This window comes from Oncorhynchus gorbuscha, linkage group LG21, assembly GCF_021184085.1.
Source record: "Oncorhynchus gorbuscha isolate QuinsamMale2020 ecotype Even-year linkage group LG21, OgorEven_v1.0, whole genome shotgun sequence".
Lineage (NCBI taxonomy): Eukaryota > Metazoa > Chordata > Actinopteri > Salmoniformes > Salmonidae > Oncorhynchus > Oncorhynchus gorbuscha.
In genome coordinates this window covers 39,756,640-39,770,281 of record NC_060193.1, presented here as the reverse complement: position 1 = coordinate 39,770,281, position 13,642 = coordinate 39,756,640, and the positions used below count along the sequence as shown (strand labels likewise).

General features: G+C 42.7%; 1 long non-coding RNA gene across 1 annotated transcript; it reads left to right on the top strand.

Moving 5' to 3' along the window:
- Positions 1-2,410: 2,410 nt before the first annotated feature.
- LOC124007863 lies at positions 2,411-4,392 on the top strand. Its single transcript, XR_006834030.1, has 3 exons — positions 2,411-2,663; positions 2,741-2,823; positions 4,360-4,392. It is a non-coding gene; the product is annotated as an uncharacterized LOC124007863 (long non-coding RNA).
- Positions 4,393-13,642: the final 9,250 nt, after the last annotated feature.

Below are 13,642 nucleotides of genomic sequence, written 5' to 3'. Positions count from 1 at the left end.
GTATTACATGCATAATCACATTCGTGGTGACTTTTGAGAACAGTGTTTTTCCGCTAATTGATTGTATTTTGGAACATTTGCGGTTATAGCCTGTGAGTATTGCTGCGCTTATAATGTAAAGAAATAGCCTAATTGTTTATCAACATTTTAAGCTAAACATTCTGATCTGTTGAATCAACCTCATTGCTTTAAAAAAAAATATGCGGGTGGTTGTATTAATTTGGGATCTATTAGATCCCACAACTGTCCCAGAATATGTTTGGAATATTTTTTTGTCATACAGAAACCCCAAATGTTTGAACAATAGAATAGGTCAACTTTTGTACTATGGGGGATAGTAGATTGACATAGGTTAGACCATTTGCTGTTCGTTAGGCCTACTCATCTTGTTGGCTGATGAAAATTAAATATGGACAGTTCTTTTACCATCTTCAATATGCGCCTCGGCATTCGATAAGAGGGGTGCACGCAGTTGTGTCCCGATGTGTCTGTCTTCACTTGTAGCCTACTTTGGAGCTGAGATGCTTATCTGAAGAAATCCCTTCAAGAGGACCTTTTCTTGAAGGGCACTTAAGTACACTCTTCTCCACAGCTTTACTGTGTTTGTTGGGACTGGGGTGATCAGATGTCTTTCTTCTGCATGGAATCGAAAATGTTGATCTCTTTGGGTAAGCTCGCCATCCCGGTGTACAACTGAGCAAGAGGACAGGTACATTACAGTGTCTAGTTTGAGAAGTCCTCAACTGGCAGCTTCATTAAATAGTACCCGCAAAACACCAGTCTCAACGTCAACAGTGAAGAGGCAACTCCGGGATGCTGGCCTTCTTGGCAGAGTTCCTGTCCAGCGTGTGTTCTTTTACCCATCTTAATCTTTTCTTTTTATTGGCCAGTCTGAGATATGTCTTTCTTCACTGCCTAGAAGCCCAGCATCCCTGAGTCGCCTCTTCACTGTTGACATTGAGACTGGTGTTTTGCGGGTACAATTTAATGAATCTGTTTTTCAAACTAGAAACTAAAGTACCTGTCCTCTTGCTTCAGTGCACAGGGGCCGCCCACTCCTTTCTATTCTGGTAAGAGCCTGTGTAACAGTATAACTTTAGACCGTACCCTCGCCCATACCCGGGCGCAAACCAGGGACCCTCTGCACACATCAATAACAGTCACCCACGAAGCATCGTTACCCATCGCTCCACAAAAGCTTTGCAGAGCAAGGGAAACCACTACTTCAAGGTCTCAGAGCAAGTGACGTCACCGATTGAAACGCTATTTAGCGCGCACCGCTAACTAAGCTAGCCGTTTCACATCCGTTACACTCAAACCCCTTTTGACCTCCTCCTTTTCCGCAGCAACCAGTGATCCGGGTCAACAACATCAATGTAACAGTATAACTTTAGACCATACCCTCGCCCATACCCGGGCGCGAACCAGGGACCCTCTGCACACATCAATAACCAGTCACCCACGAAGCATCGTTACCAATCACTCCACAAAATCCGCAGCTCTTGCAGAGCAAGGGGAACCACTACTTCAAGGTCTCAGAGCAAGTGATGTCACCGATTTAAACGCTATTTAGCGCGCACCACTAACTAAGCTAGCCATTTCACAATCGTTACACCCGTTTGCTCTGTTCTGTGAAGGGAGTAGTACACAGCGCTGTACGAGATCTTCAGTTTTGGCAATTTCTCACATAGAATAGCCTTCATTTCTCAGAAAAAGAATAGACTGAGTTTCTGCTTTCAGTTTCCAGCTACAATAGTAATTTACAACATTAACAATGTCTACACTGTATTTCTGATCAATTTGATGTTATTTTAATTGAAAAAATATTTGCTTTTATTTCAAAAACAACGTTTCTAAGTGACCCCAAACTTTTTGAACAGTGGTGCATCAACCCTACAGTCAAGGTAAATATGTTTACCCTTCTCTGCAACTGCGTGTGTGAGTTTGAGTGAACGAAAGGGAGATCGAGACAGAAAGGGAGAAAAAAGGGTTGTGCACCTGAAAATATGACAAGGGCAAGTTAAAATGTGATTTATTTGCTTTACAAAGTGTACACTCAGATAATATATTTATTGTTTCTGCTAAATACAATTAAATCAACCCTTCTATCAGTCAAAGAGATTGCCTCAATGGTGTCTCCTCTCTCTCCATCGGATCGTGGCCGTCCTCAGTTTGATCATATCGCTTGCTGGTTTTTGTGATTGCACTTGAAGGAACTTTAAAAGTTATTGAAATTTTCCATATTGACTGACCTTCATGTTTTAACGAAATGATGGTGTCACACCCTAATCTGTTTCACCTGTCTTTGTGCTTGTCTCCACCCCCCTCCAGGTGTCGCCCACCTTCCCCATTATTCCCTGTGCATTTATACCTCTTTTTTGTCTGTTGCCAGCTCGTCTTGTCAAGCCTACCAGCCTGTTTTTTGTACTCCTGTTTGCTTGAGCGCCTTTTTTCTAGTTATCCCTTTTTTTGCTCATTCTGCCTGCCCTGACCCTTGCTGCCATTCTGTACCTTTTGACACTGCCCTGGATTACTGACCTGAGCCTGCCTGTCACTCTGTACTTTACGGACTCTGCCCTGGATTACCGATCTCTGCCTGCCCTTGATCTGTCGCTTGCCTGCCCCATCTAAACGGGTGGCATGTTGGACACACACGCACACAGGTAGGATTAAGTTAATAAAGCATTACAGTGCTAGTCTGAATGTAAAAGGACAGTGTAACAATTGTGTTCCTCTTTAGGCTGACGGAGCTGTAAGTGAGTCAGGACTTGGAGTTAGACGAATGTAACGACTCATCTTATGTCTGAAGCAAACATGCTTGAGGTACATGGGTGGCATGTTAAACATGCACGTACACACACACACACAGGAGACGGATAGTAGGAGTCTCAGTTTACAATAGTACAAGCGGCAGACAGTCGTAATCTAAGTCAGGCAAGAACAGGACAGAAGGCGATCGGTGGGTCAAGACCATAGCATCTCTAGTAAATTCCTGAGTACAGTACTTGGAGGCTATGCTTTGCGAAAAAAGGTTGAGGTGGACGAATGTAGTTTATTTGGGTAGGTATCAAACAGGAACTACCCCTCTCTCTCCAACTTGCAGTGCAAAAAATAGGGTTTCAGTTACTCGGCACCAGTGGCGCTTATTTCAGGAGGTATTTCTTTGATGGCACACCTTACAGTTATACTGCAGTCTTTTGACATTTGGCGTCTGACCTTAGGCCTGAATTCATGCGTCCACTGCTGTCTGCGCGCATCTCGGCTACTCATCTCTGACCAGGGGAAAAATGGAAAAATGGAAAAATGTAATATACCACCCTTTTTCAAGTCTATTTGCTAATTTTTCATGCCTCTGACATGCAGTGGTGAAATACCCTACTGTTTTCTTGTCATTTTTGTTTTCATTGTGTTACCGGTACAGCGTAACCAAGCTATTTATTTTGCCTACCGCCTTTCATCCCTGATTTTTATTAGAAGTTTTGTTTGCACATAGCTTCACATGAAATTACTTCCTGCATGACAGAGCCTAATATATGACACACTGTACAAAACAATTAATCATGTTGAATAGGCGTAAGCTTTTTCCATCAATGCTTAGTCATTTGCATTCAGTCACATGCATTCACAAGTTGTAACATGGCTGATTGTGCTATCTTCATGTCATAGCAACCAGCGCTCTATGCGTGCGAATTAAATGTCATAATCTTGTTTGTCAGTAGTATTCTAGTTTAGTGCCATGAAGGAGTTTCTGGGGAAAAAGAAGGCTAGTGCAGCTAAGTGTCTTATGTGTCAGCTAGTTCAAAGGAGGTTACATGTGGTAAATGTTGACTAAAAATAAAGTTGGGTCATAAAATGGGAAGGTGAATAAATTACCCTGCCGATAGCATACAGACAAGATTAATTTAATTTGGCTTAATGTATGTAATGTAATGTAATGTAATTCGGCCTAGTCTATGTATGCTGCCACAACAAGCAGGTGCATGTTGGAGTTGATATTGGTCCCAAAAAATTGTCAGACTAGTCACCCAAGTCATAGACCGTTCTCTCTTCTACCGCATGGCAAGTGGTACCAGAGCGCCAAGTCTAGGTCCCAAATGCTCCTTAACAGCTTCTACCCACAAGCCATATGACTGTTGAACAATTACTTAAATGGCCACCTGGACTATTTACAATGACTTGGTACCGGTACCCCCTGTGTATAGCCTCGTTATTGTAATTTTGTGTTACTTTTATTACATTTTTTACTTTATTTTGTGAAATATTTTCGTAACTCTTTCTTAAACTGCGTTGTTAGTTAAGGGCTTGTACCTGTTGTCACACCCTGATCTGTTTCACTTGTTTGTCTCCACTCCCCTCCAGGTGTCGCCCAGTATCCCCTGGGTACGTTTGCCAGTTCGTCTTGTTTGTTCAAGTCAACAAGCGTTTTCTCAGCTCCTGCTTTTTCCCAGTCTCTTTTTCTCGCCCTCCTGGTTTTGACCCTTGCCTGTCCTGACTCTGAGCCCGCCTGCCTTACCACTCTGCCTGAGCCTGCCTGCCGTCTGTTACATTTGCCCCTACTCTGGATTACCGACCTCTGCCTGACCTGAGCCTGTGTCGTCCTGTACCGTTGCCCCACAACTCTGCATTATCAATCCCTGCCTGCCTTGAGCTGTTTGCCTGCCCCTGTTGTTGTAATAAACATGGTTACTTCAACAGTCTGCGTTTGGGTCTTAACTGAGACGTGATAGTTATATTCGGTGCATGTGACAAATACAATTTTATTTGATTACACGTGTTCCGCTCCGAGCCATTCTCCACAACTAAGGTGCCACCAACCTCCTGTGTCCCATTGACTATAATGGGGGACCCTGTTTTCTGCAATGGCGGTCTGCCTTGAATTTGAAGTCCTCAATGAGAGGGAGCAGTCGTTCTCCCCTGGATAACTGATAGCACGTGAGCCGCGCAGATACAAGTCACATGATCTATTAGTGAACAGTTTCATCATGTGTTCGCTTTCAGGTCACTTGTATTTGCTTTGTGATTGGACAATACAGACCGCTATGTTGTATGGGTGAGAAGTATGTTTGCCCCCTAACTCGTATGTACACAGTCAGTTTCTAAACCCAGAGGCGCAAGATTTCCGGGAACGCTTACAAAACATACCAAGCAGACCAGGCCATGGTTTGAGAAGTCTATGAGAGAAGGGAGCAACACTTCCTTAGCTGTTAATTTTCTCAAATTCAAGGCATAACCTAGTGAAAGTGACAAACTGACACATTAAAAATATATATATATATGTTATAGTGCTTTCGATTTGATGCGCAGTTCAGAGTGAGACGACCGTAAGACCCGACGTGTTTCTATGCATGAGCTTAGCTAGCCAATGTTGCATGACAATACCTACAAGCGTGATCAGGGATTTCTATTGGAAAAGCAGTTTCTGCTCTTACTGTACTCTTTGATAGTGTTGTACTGACACCTACAAAGAGATTTGATCACATTCGCCATTGCTATTTCCTTTAGCTACTGTCTTGGCCTAATTGAATACCTGTACAACGTCATAAAACAATTTCTGAGTAAAGGTTCAAAGCATGCTGCTTCGTTTTTAGCAGTTGGCCATATATTAGCATTGCTATAAGTATCATGTGCCTTTGTATATAATAGTACTGTATAGTGTTGTTTCATTAGTTAGCTAGCTAACCTATACTTGCAAATAAAGGCATTATTGTCACCATAAAAGTTGACTGATGGGTGTTTTTCAGGTGGAGTTGTAATGCTTGTGCACAGTTTAATGACGTGTCTAATTTACAACAGGAAACGTGTATGTATGGCATCCAAGTTCATAAATCAAAATATTTTTGTCATGCCTTTTCAGAAAAGGTGCATGCAGATATTTAGTTACATTTTAAACAATGGTTATAGAGCCCCACAGGGGCAGTGTCATAACATAAAACAATCTTGTATGGTGAAGAAACGATTGGAACCATTTCCCTGTTTGACCGCTACGTTTTATGGGTATTATGACTCATAATGTGCTACTCTATAAATACATCTGCTTGGTGTGTCTTGATGTTGCGCCCATTGACCTTTATTTTTTTCTCATGTAAAAATGATTCTGTTTCTGGTTAAGCTTTTTCTAATCTTTTGACTTAATGGGTCACACCAGAGATTTTTGTAGCTATTAAACATTTGGAACCACAATAGCTGACATTTTGACATTCGTATATTATACATAGATTTTACTATTTGACTTTTTTTTCTCCCCAATTTTGATCTTGTCATTGCGGCAACTCCCCAACAGGCTTGGGAGTCAAAGGTAGAGTCATACCGAAACATAAACCGCGCTTAACCCGGAAGCCAGTCACACCAATGTGTCTGAGGAAACACAGACAACAGCACAAATAACAAGAAGGTAGAGACAATACATCACACAAAGAAGCCACAACTGTAATTAAGAGTGTCCATGATTGAGTCTTTGAATGAAGAGACTGAGATAAATCTGTCCAGTTTGAGTGTTTGTTGCCGCTCATTCCAGCCGCTAGCTGCAGCGAACTCAAAAGACGAGTGACCCAGGGATGTGTGTGCTTTCGGGACCTTCAACAGGATGTGATGCCAGAACGGGTGTGTGTGGAGGATGAGGGCTGTTATAGATATCTCAGATAAGGGGGAGTGAGGCCTAAGAGTTTTATAAATAAGCATCAACCAGTGGGTCTTGCGACGGGAATATAGAGATGACCAGTTAACAGAGGAGTGTATATAGTGATATGTCCTATAAGGAGCATTGGTTGCAAATCTGATGGCCGAATGGTAAAGAACATCTAGCCACTCGAGAGCACCTTTACCTGCTGATCTATAAATTATGCCTCCGTAATCTAGCATGGGTAAGATGGTCATCTGAATCAGGGTTAGTTTGGCAGCTGGGGTGAAAGAAGAGCGATTGCGATAGAGGAAACTAAGTCTAGATTGAACTTTAGTCTGCAACTTTAATATGTGCTGAGAGAAGGACAGTGTACTGTCTAGCCATACTCCCAAGTACTTGTATGAGGTGACTATCTCAAGCTCTAATCCAGAGATGGGCAACTTCAGTCCTCGAAGTGTGACACCAATCAGGCCTTTCTCAATCCCTAGCAAACACAGCTGATTAATCAAATTGCGTTCTAAACTGACGTTCATGATTAGGTGATTGGAGGCAGGTGTGTTAGCTATGGCAAAACTGTGACACCAATCAGACCCTTGAGGACTGGAATTGCCCACCCCTGCTCTAAACCCTGAGGTACTAATCACATCTATGGGGAGAATGGCATTCTTCTTACCAAACCACATGACCTTTGTTTTGGAGGTATTCAGAACGAGTTTAAGGGTAGAGAAAGCTTGTTGGACACTAAGAAAGCTTTGTTGTAGAGCATTTAAAACAAAATCCAGGGAGGGACCAGCTGAGTGTAAGACTGTATCTGCAAATAAATGGATGTGAGAGCTTCCTACTGCCTGAGCTATCTTGATGTAAATTGAGAAGAGTGTGGGGCTTAGGATTGAGCCTTGGGGTACTCCTTTGGTGACAGGCAGTGGCTGAGACAGCAGATTCTGATTTTATACACTACACTCTTTCAGAGATAGTTAGCAAACCAGTACAAGACCACTCAGACACCAATACTCTTTAGCCGGCTCACAAGAATGGAATGGTCTGCCTGCAGGGAGAAACTTTGTAGCGGGGCATGGAAAAAAAAGAGAAGCATTTATTAAGCTGGCACAGGCACAAGGATAGGCATAGTTTGCACTGGTTGAAAAGTGATTGCATTTGGCCAAGTCAATAAAAATAGCAGCACAACATTGCTAAGAATCCAGGGCAATTGTGACATCATTGGGGACCTTTAAGGTTGCAGTAACATATCCATAACCTGAGTGGAAAGCAGATTGCATACCAGAGTACTAGAATACTAGACATCAAAAAAGGCAGGCAGTTGATTAGTAACAAGTCTTTCCAACACTTTTGACAAACGACAAAATAGAAATAGGCCTATAAGTTAGGATCAGCTGTATCTCTCCTTTTAAATAATGGACGAACCATGGCTGCCTTCCAAGCAATGGGAACCTTCCCAGAAAGGAGAGACAGTCTTGGTGATGATAGGGGCAGCAACCTTAAAGAAGAAAGGGTCTAAACCATCTGACCCAGATGGCTTTTTGGGGTCAAGTTTCAGGAGCTCCTTTAGCACCTCAGACTCAGTGACTGCCTGCAGGGAGAAACTTTGTAGCGGGGCATGGAAAAAAAAGGGAGAAGCATTTATTAAGTTGGAGCAGGCGCAAGGATAGGCATAGTTTGCACTGGGTGAAAAGTAATTGCATTGGTTTTGGAACCAGGCTGCCCCCTGGCTGATGGCGAAGTAGGCTCAAAACAAAAGTGATGTAGGTATGCACCAGTTGTGTAGTGCAATTTTCTTTTAGGTGAGGTAGTGCATTTTCAGATGTTGATGAAGTCATTTCCTCAATCAACATTTCTACCAACTGATGTAGCCTATCATTATATAGAATATGCATAAAATGAAAGGTCTGTCTATGGCCACATTGTCTCAAGAACATTTTCTCTTTTTAATACCCTCAAACACCAAGTTTATCAAGGCACAATGTGAGACCCAGCTGCAGATGGTTGAAGTCTTACAATGTTTATTAATCCAAAGGGGTAGGCAAGAGTGGTCGTGGACAAGCAAAAAGGTCAAAACCAGTTCAGTCCAATAGGTACCGAAGGGCAGGCGGAATCAAGGTCAGGGCAGGCAGGGGTCAGAACTGGGAGGACAAACATAATAGGAAAGGAGTGCGGGGAAAAACACGCTGGTTGACTTGACTAAACATACAAGACGAACTGGCACAGAGAGACAGGAAACGCAGGGATAAATACACTGGGGGGAAAAAGTTACACCTGGAGGGGGTGGAGACAATCACAGGAACAGGTGAAACAGATCAGGGCGTGACAAAGTTAGGCATACTGAACTTTCACTGTCAATTGTAAATTATAGTTCTTCACGTTTTGCCGGTGACACTGGTATTTGATTGATCTCAACCAGTTGCATGGGAATATACTATGCATTTCAATCTTCATTAACTACTTTTTTGTGAGTGAATTAGAGCAGATGGAGTTAACGGGTTTCTTGTAATTTGTTTCAATCAAGCATATCCTGCCTAGTGGCACGCTCTGAGTTTTGGTGCATTTTTTGGGTGACTATTCAGCTTCTGGTAACCATCCGGAAATCTCATAAGATATGAGGCGGTGTTTTTGGTGTAACAGTACTGTTATAGGCCTACTATGCTACGTTATTACTGTATATTTGGTTCTGTTATGTAAAATACAAATTCATCATTATGTGATCTTGCAAGACATTGATTCAGCTTTGATTTAACTTTACCTCTTCTCACAATGGTGCTCATTTAGTAATGTTCTATTTGTAATAAGTGATGAGTAAGACTATTAGGTATAGGCAACAGATCTTGATAAGTGTTCTTTTAAATGTTTGGAGTGCCCTTCATGGTTCTGAAAGGATAGCACCAGGATTGTGCAATGATGTTGTATAAGTTGAACCAACTTGTGGTGCTGAATGATAGCTCTGCCATTTGGCCAGTTCAGGAAAAATAAGTGCAGTATAGCCTAATAGGCTATTTCAACTACTTTGTATAGCTTTAAGTAGGCTATAGCCTCATGTAAATACAAATACATATCGCTTAATTTCATTACACTGTTTGTAGGAGAGCTTAAATTGCGAGTAGGCATGTAATTGCGTTGTGTAGCTTACACTACACTGTATCATAAATAAACATTGATTCCATTAGTTGAATGCATGGTTACAATATACCCTATTAGAGAATAAAAGAAAAGAGGTGAACTATCAATTAATATAATTGATTTGCATAGATTGAAACATGCTATCAAATCAATTGACCAAGTAGTTAACACATCATTAATACATAAAAGTGCAGGAAACCGCTTTAAAACAGCCATAAAATCTTTAGTGTGGTGTATTCACACATCTCGATAAACTATAACCTAAATGTATTATTACCTCCAATTCATATTTCCAATTTCCCACGATGACATACTAAGCTAGAATGGGGCCCTGAGTCTCAACCAATTGCCAATATAGGCTAAATATCTCAAGCAGGGCTACAGCAACTTCTAGAGAGAGTCAGGCTCCTTGGGCTTTGCGGTGGCCGTTCTGCTTTGGTTGTCCTCAGCAGAACGGTGTCGCCATAACCAAGAGGTTACATATCGTTCTGGGTTCCACTGTGCAAGAGGGAGTCTGGAGTTTTATAAAACATAAATTTCACAAGGTGAAATTAGTTAAATTTTTTCAATGTTCTGATTGGCTCATGTGCACACACACAGTTCTTCATCATTCTCATCACCACCAGAGAGAAGACAGGGAAGAAATCACACTTTGCCTATCTATTTGGTTGGTCATTCTATCATTTTTCATGCAATTTTTTGTAGTAATTAAATATAATTAATTTTTCCAGAAATCCTCCCCTCAGCAGCCTCAACTGCTTTGCAGATTTCTGTTTGATTTGAGCAGGGCGCTCCTCACTCGAGGCTTCACTAGTCACGTTTAGGGCCATAGGCTGGTTCAACCCCAGCCAGCTTAATAGAACTCTGCTAGTCACGCTTTGACCAAGTTCTATGGGTCAAATGTAAGGGTCTTAATACAGTTGTATTACACAACAGAATGACTGTGTAACTTGGATATCCGCTGTCACACTAAGGCCAGTGCAAGATGAGCTGTCATGGAGGGGGGGAACAGTTACAGACCGACTGTCTCCACACGATCTCATGCAGGCTCAGTTAAAGGATGCAGCTGTATCGAGAATCTTGGAACGGAAAAGTCAAAGGACGATGCCTAAACCAACAGAATGTCAACGAGTTATACAAAGTGAAACAGTTACTGCAAGAGTGGAACAGGCTCAATGTCTCACCAGATGGATTATTACAAAGGAAAAGAGCAAAAAGGACACAAGTTGTGGTACCAAGTCTGTATAGTACACTGATTTACAAGTACTTACACACACACTGAAATGGCCCATATAGGAACAGAAAGAGTGTTGAACTTTGCACTCGAAGGCTTTTATTGGCCACGCATGCAACATGACATTGAACACTTTATTACTAAAGTGTGTAAGTGTATCAAACAAAAGAAACCCAGTGTAATAACTAGGGCCCCGATGCAACGTACGAGCTACAGCTCCTTTCGAGATTATTGCAATTGACTGTGCATTTGGAGAAAAGCAGAGGGGGGGCTACGAGTATATTTTAGTTAGTTTAGATACCTACAAAATTTGCACAAGCCTACCCCACTAGAAATAAGTCAGAACTGCAGTAAAAAAAATACGATTTTTTTTTCTCACAAAGTTTGGCCTTGTCAAAGATTCATGATGATCAGAGAAGAGAGTTTGAAAATTAGTTATTTAGAGTCTTGCAGGACTGTAAGGGAAATAGCCAATTCCAGAACCTCTCCATATCATCCACAGGGGAATCCGGTAGAGAGATTTAACCGTACACTGTTATCAATGTTGCCCACACTAGATAAAGAGAAAAAGGCCAACTGGGGTGATTATCTGAATAACGTCATTCATGCATATAACTGTACCACCAGTGATGCTACTGGGTTCTCACCATATTTCCTGCTATTTGGAAGTGTAACAATACAGAGGCGGATGCAAGATGCAAGCAACGATGGTTTAATGAATACAATTTACAGCAGCAACAGGACAGACAGACTGTACTCAGACGGAATCCGACCCAGGGACTAGGGCGCATCCTCCAGTGATAGCGTGCTGAGAAATCCAGGGGAGTGTGTCCGGATGGGAAGGAAGGAGCACATCAGATAATCCACACAAGGGCGGCGAGAGATGAGCACTGACACACGACACAACCTCAGAGAAGTAACGACACAACCTCAGAGAAGTAACAACACAACCTCAGGGAAGTAACAACGATCTGACAACAAGAAACACTGGTTACAGAACATATAAAGGGAAGATAAGTGGTTCCAGCTGGCGCAGACAATCAGGCCGAGATTGGGAACCACTCCCACACAAACACGAGAGAGAGAGGGAGAGAGAGAGAGAGTGGATTCATGAACCGTGACAGGAAGGGCTTCACTGCTACCTGTTGAACTCATCTTTGGGTTACAGATAAAGGAACAGGAGAAATCATACCAGGATTATGCTAAGAAGTGGTCGCAACAGATGGCGGAAGCCTATGACATCGCCATTAGAAAAATGGAGTAATCAACAGCAAAGTGAAAAGCCTACTACGATCAGAAGAAAATTAGGTCTGGTCTCAGGGGATCGTGCACTGGTGAGGAACATGTCAGAACGTGGTTGGCTGGGAAAGCTAAGATCACACTGAGAGGACCCAAATACATGTGGTGGTAACCAGGAAAGGTGATGGTAGCCCTGTCTATGAGGTCAAACCCGCGAGGGGTAGAGGCAGGGCCCGGGTTCTGCATCACAATATGCTCATGTCATGTAATTCCCTACCATTGAGGAACCTGTTGAAACACCCAGTAGAGAGGTCTGTGGAGAAGGGAACCACCCCTTCTCCACAAGGGGAAGCAGAAAAATGGGGAGCGCGCTGAGTCTGAGCGCTCAGATGAGGATTCTTATCCAGTTTTCATCAATAGGTCACATAGGGATGAAGAGAGCAGACAGAGTAGCACACAGCTAGTATCAGATAATGGGGAGGAACGGGGTCAGACTGATAAACTTCACTGTGAAGGAGTGCCAACCAGTCTTCAGAGAGAGGAAGGAGAGAACGGGGGTAAATATGGAAACAGCCTAAGGCTCAGCCTCAGCCTGAGCCTAAGGCTCAGACTCAATCATCTCATGAGGGCAAGGGCACTGCGTTCATCCACCTCTGGCCTGCTCGCCTCCCTACCACTGAGGAAGTACAGCTCCCGCTCAGCCCAGTCAAAACTGTTCGCTGCCCTGGCCCCCCAATGGTGGAACAAACTCCCTCACGACGCCAGGACAGCGGAGTCAATCACCACCTTCCGGAGACACCTGAAACCGCACCTCTTTAAGGAATACCTAGGATAGGATAAGTAATCCCTCTCCCCCCTCCTTAAGATTTAGATGCACTATTGTAAAGTGACTGTTCCACTGGATGTCATAAGGTGAATGCACCAATTTGTAAGTCGCTCTGGATAAGAGCGTCTGCTAAATGACTTAAATGTAATGTAAATGTATGAAGTGGACACCTGACAGCTGGACTCCTGGCAGAGGAGGCCCAGGGACATTCAAACCTATGACACTTTAGGGCTGCCCAGCTCTTATCAGGACACCAACTAGAGATGTGTGTATATATTTTCTTGTTTACCTTTACTAATCACAGTGTGATAATGTTTGGTAGGGGTTGCGTCTTTACCCATAAAGGTAGACTGGACATGTCTAGATAGTTATATGGCTGTTAGGCCAATTTTCTCAGTTGTTCTCATGACCAGTACTTACATCCTCTTTGTTTTGAGGCCAGTGAAATGTTTGGGACATTTCATTTTTGCAGGGGGTGTTGTAAGGCTTAATACAGTTGTATTCCAGCCACTAGGGGGTACTCTGGTGAAGCCCATGGGAAATACAGAAATATAGTTTAAGTGAATTGGGGAGAGGAAGAATAAGAAACAAAGAA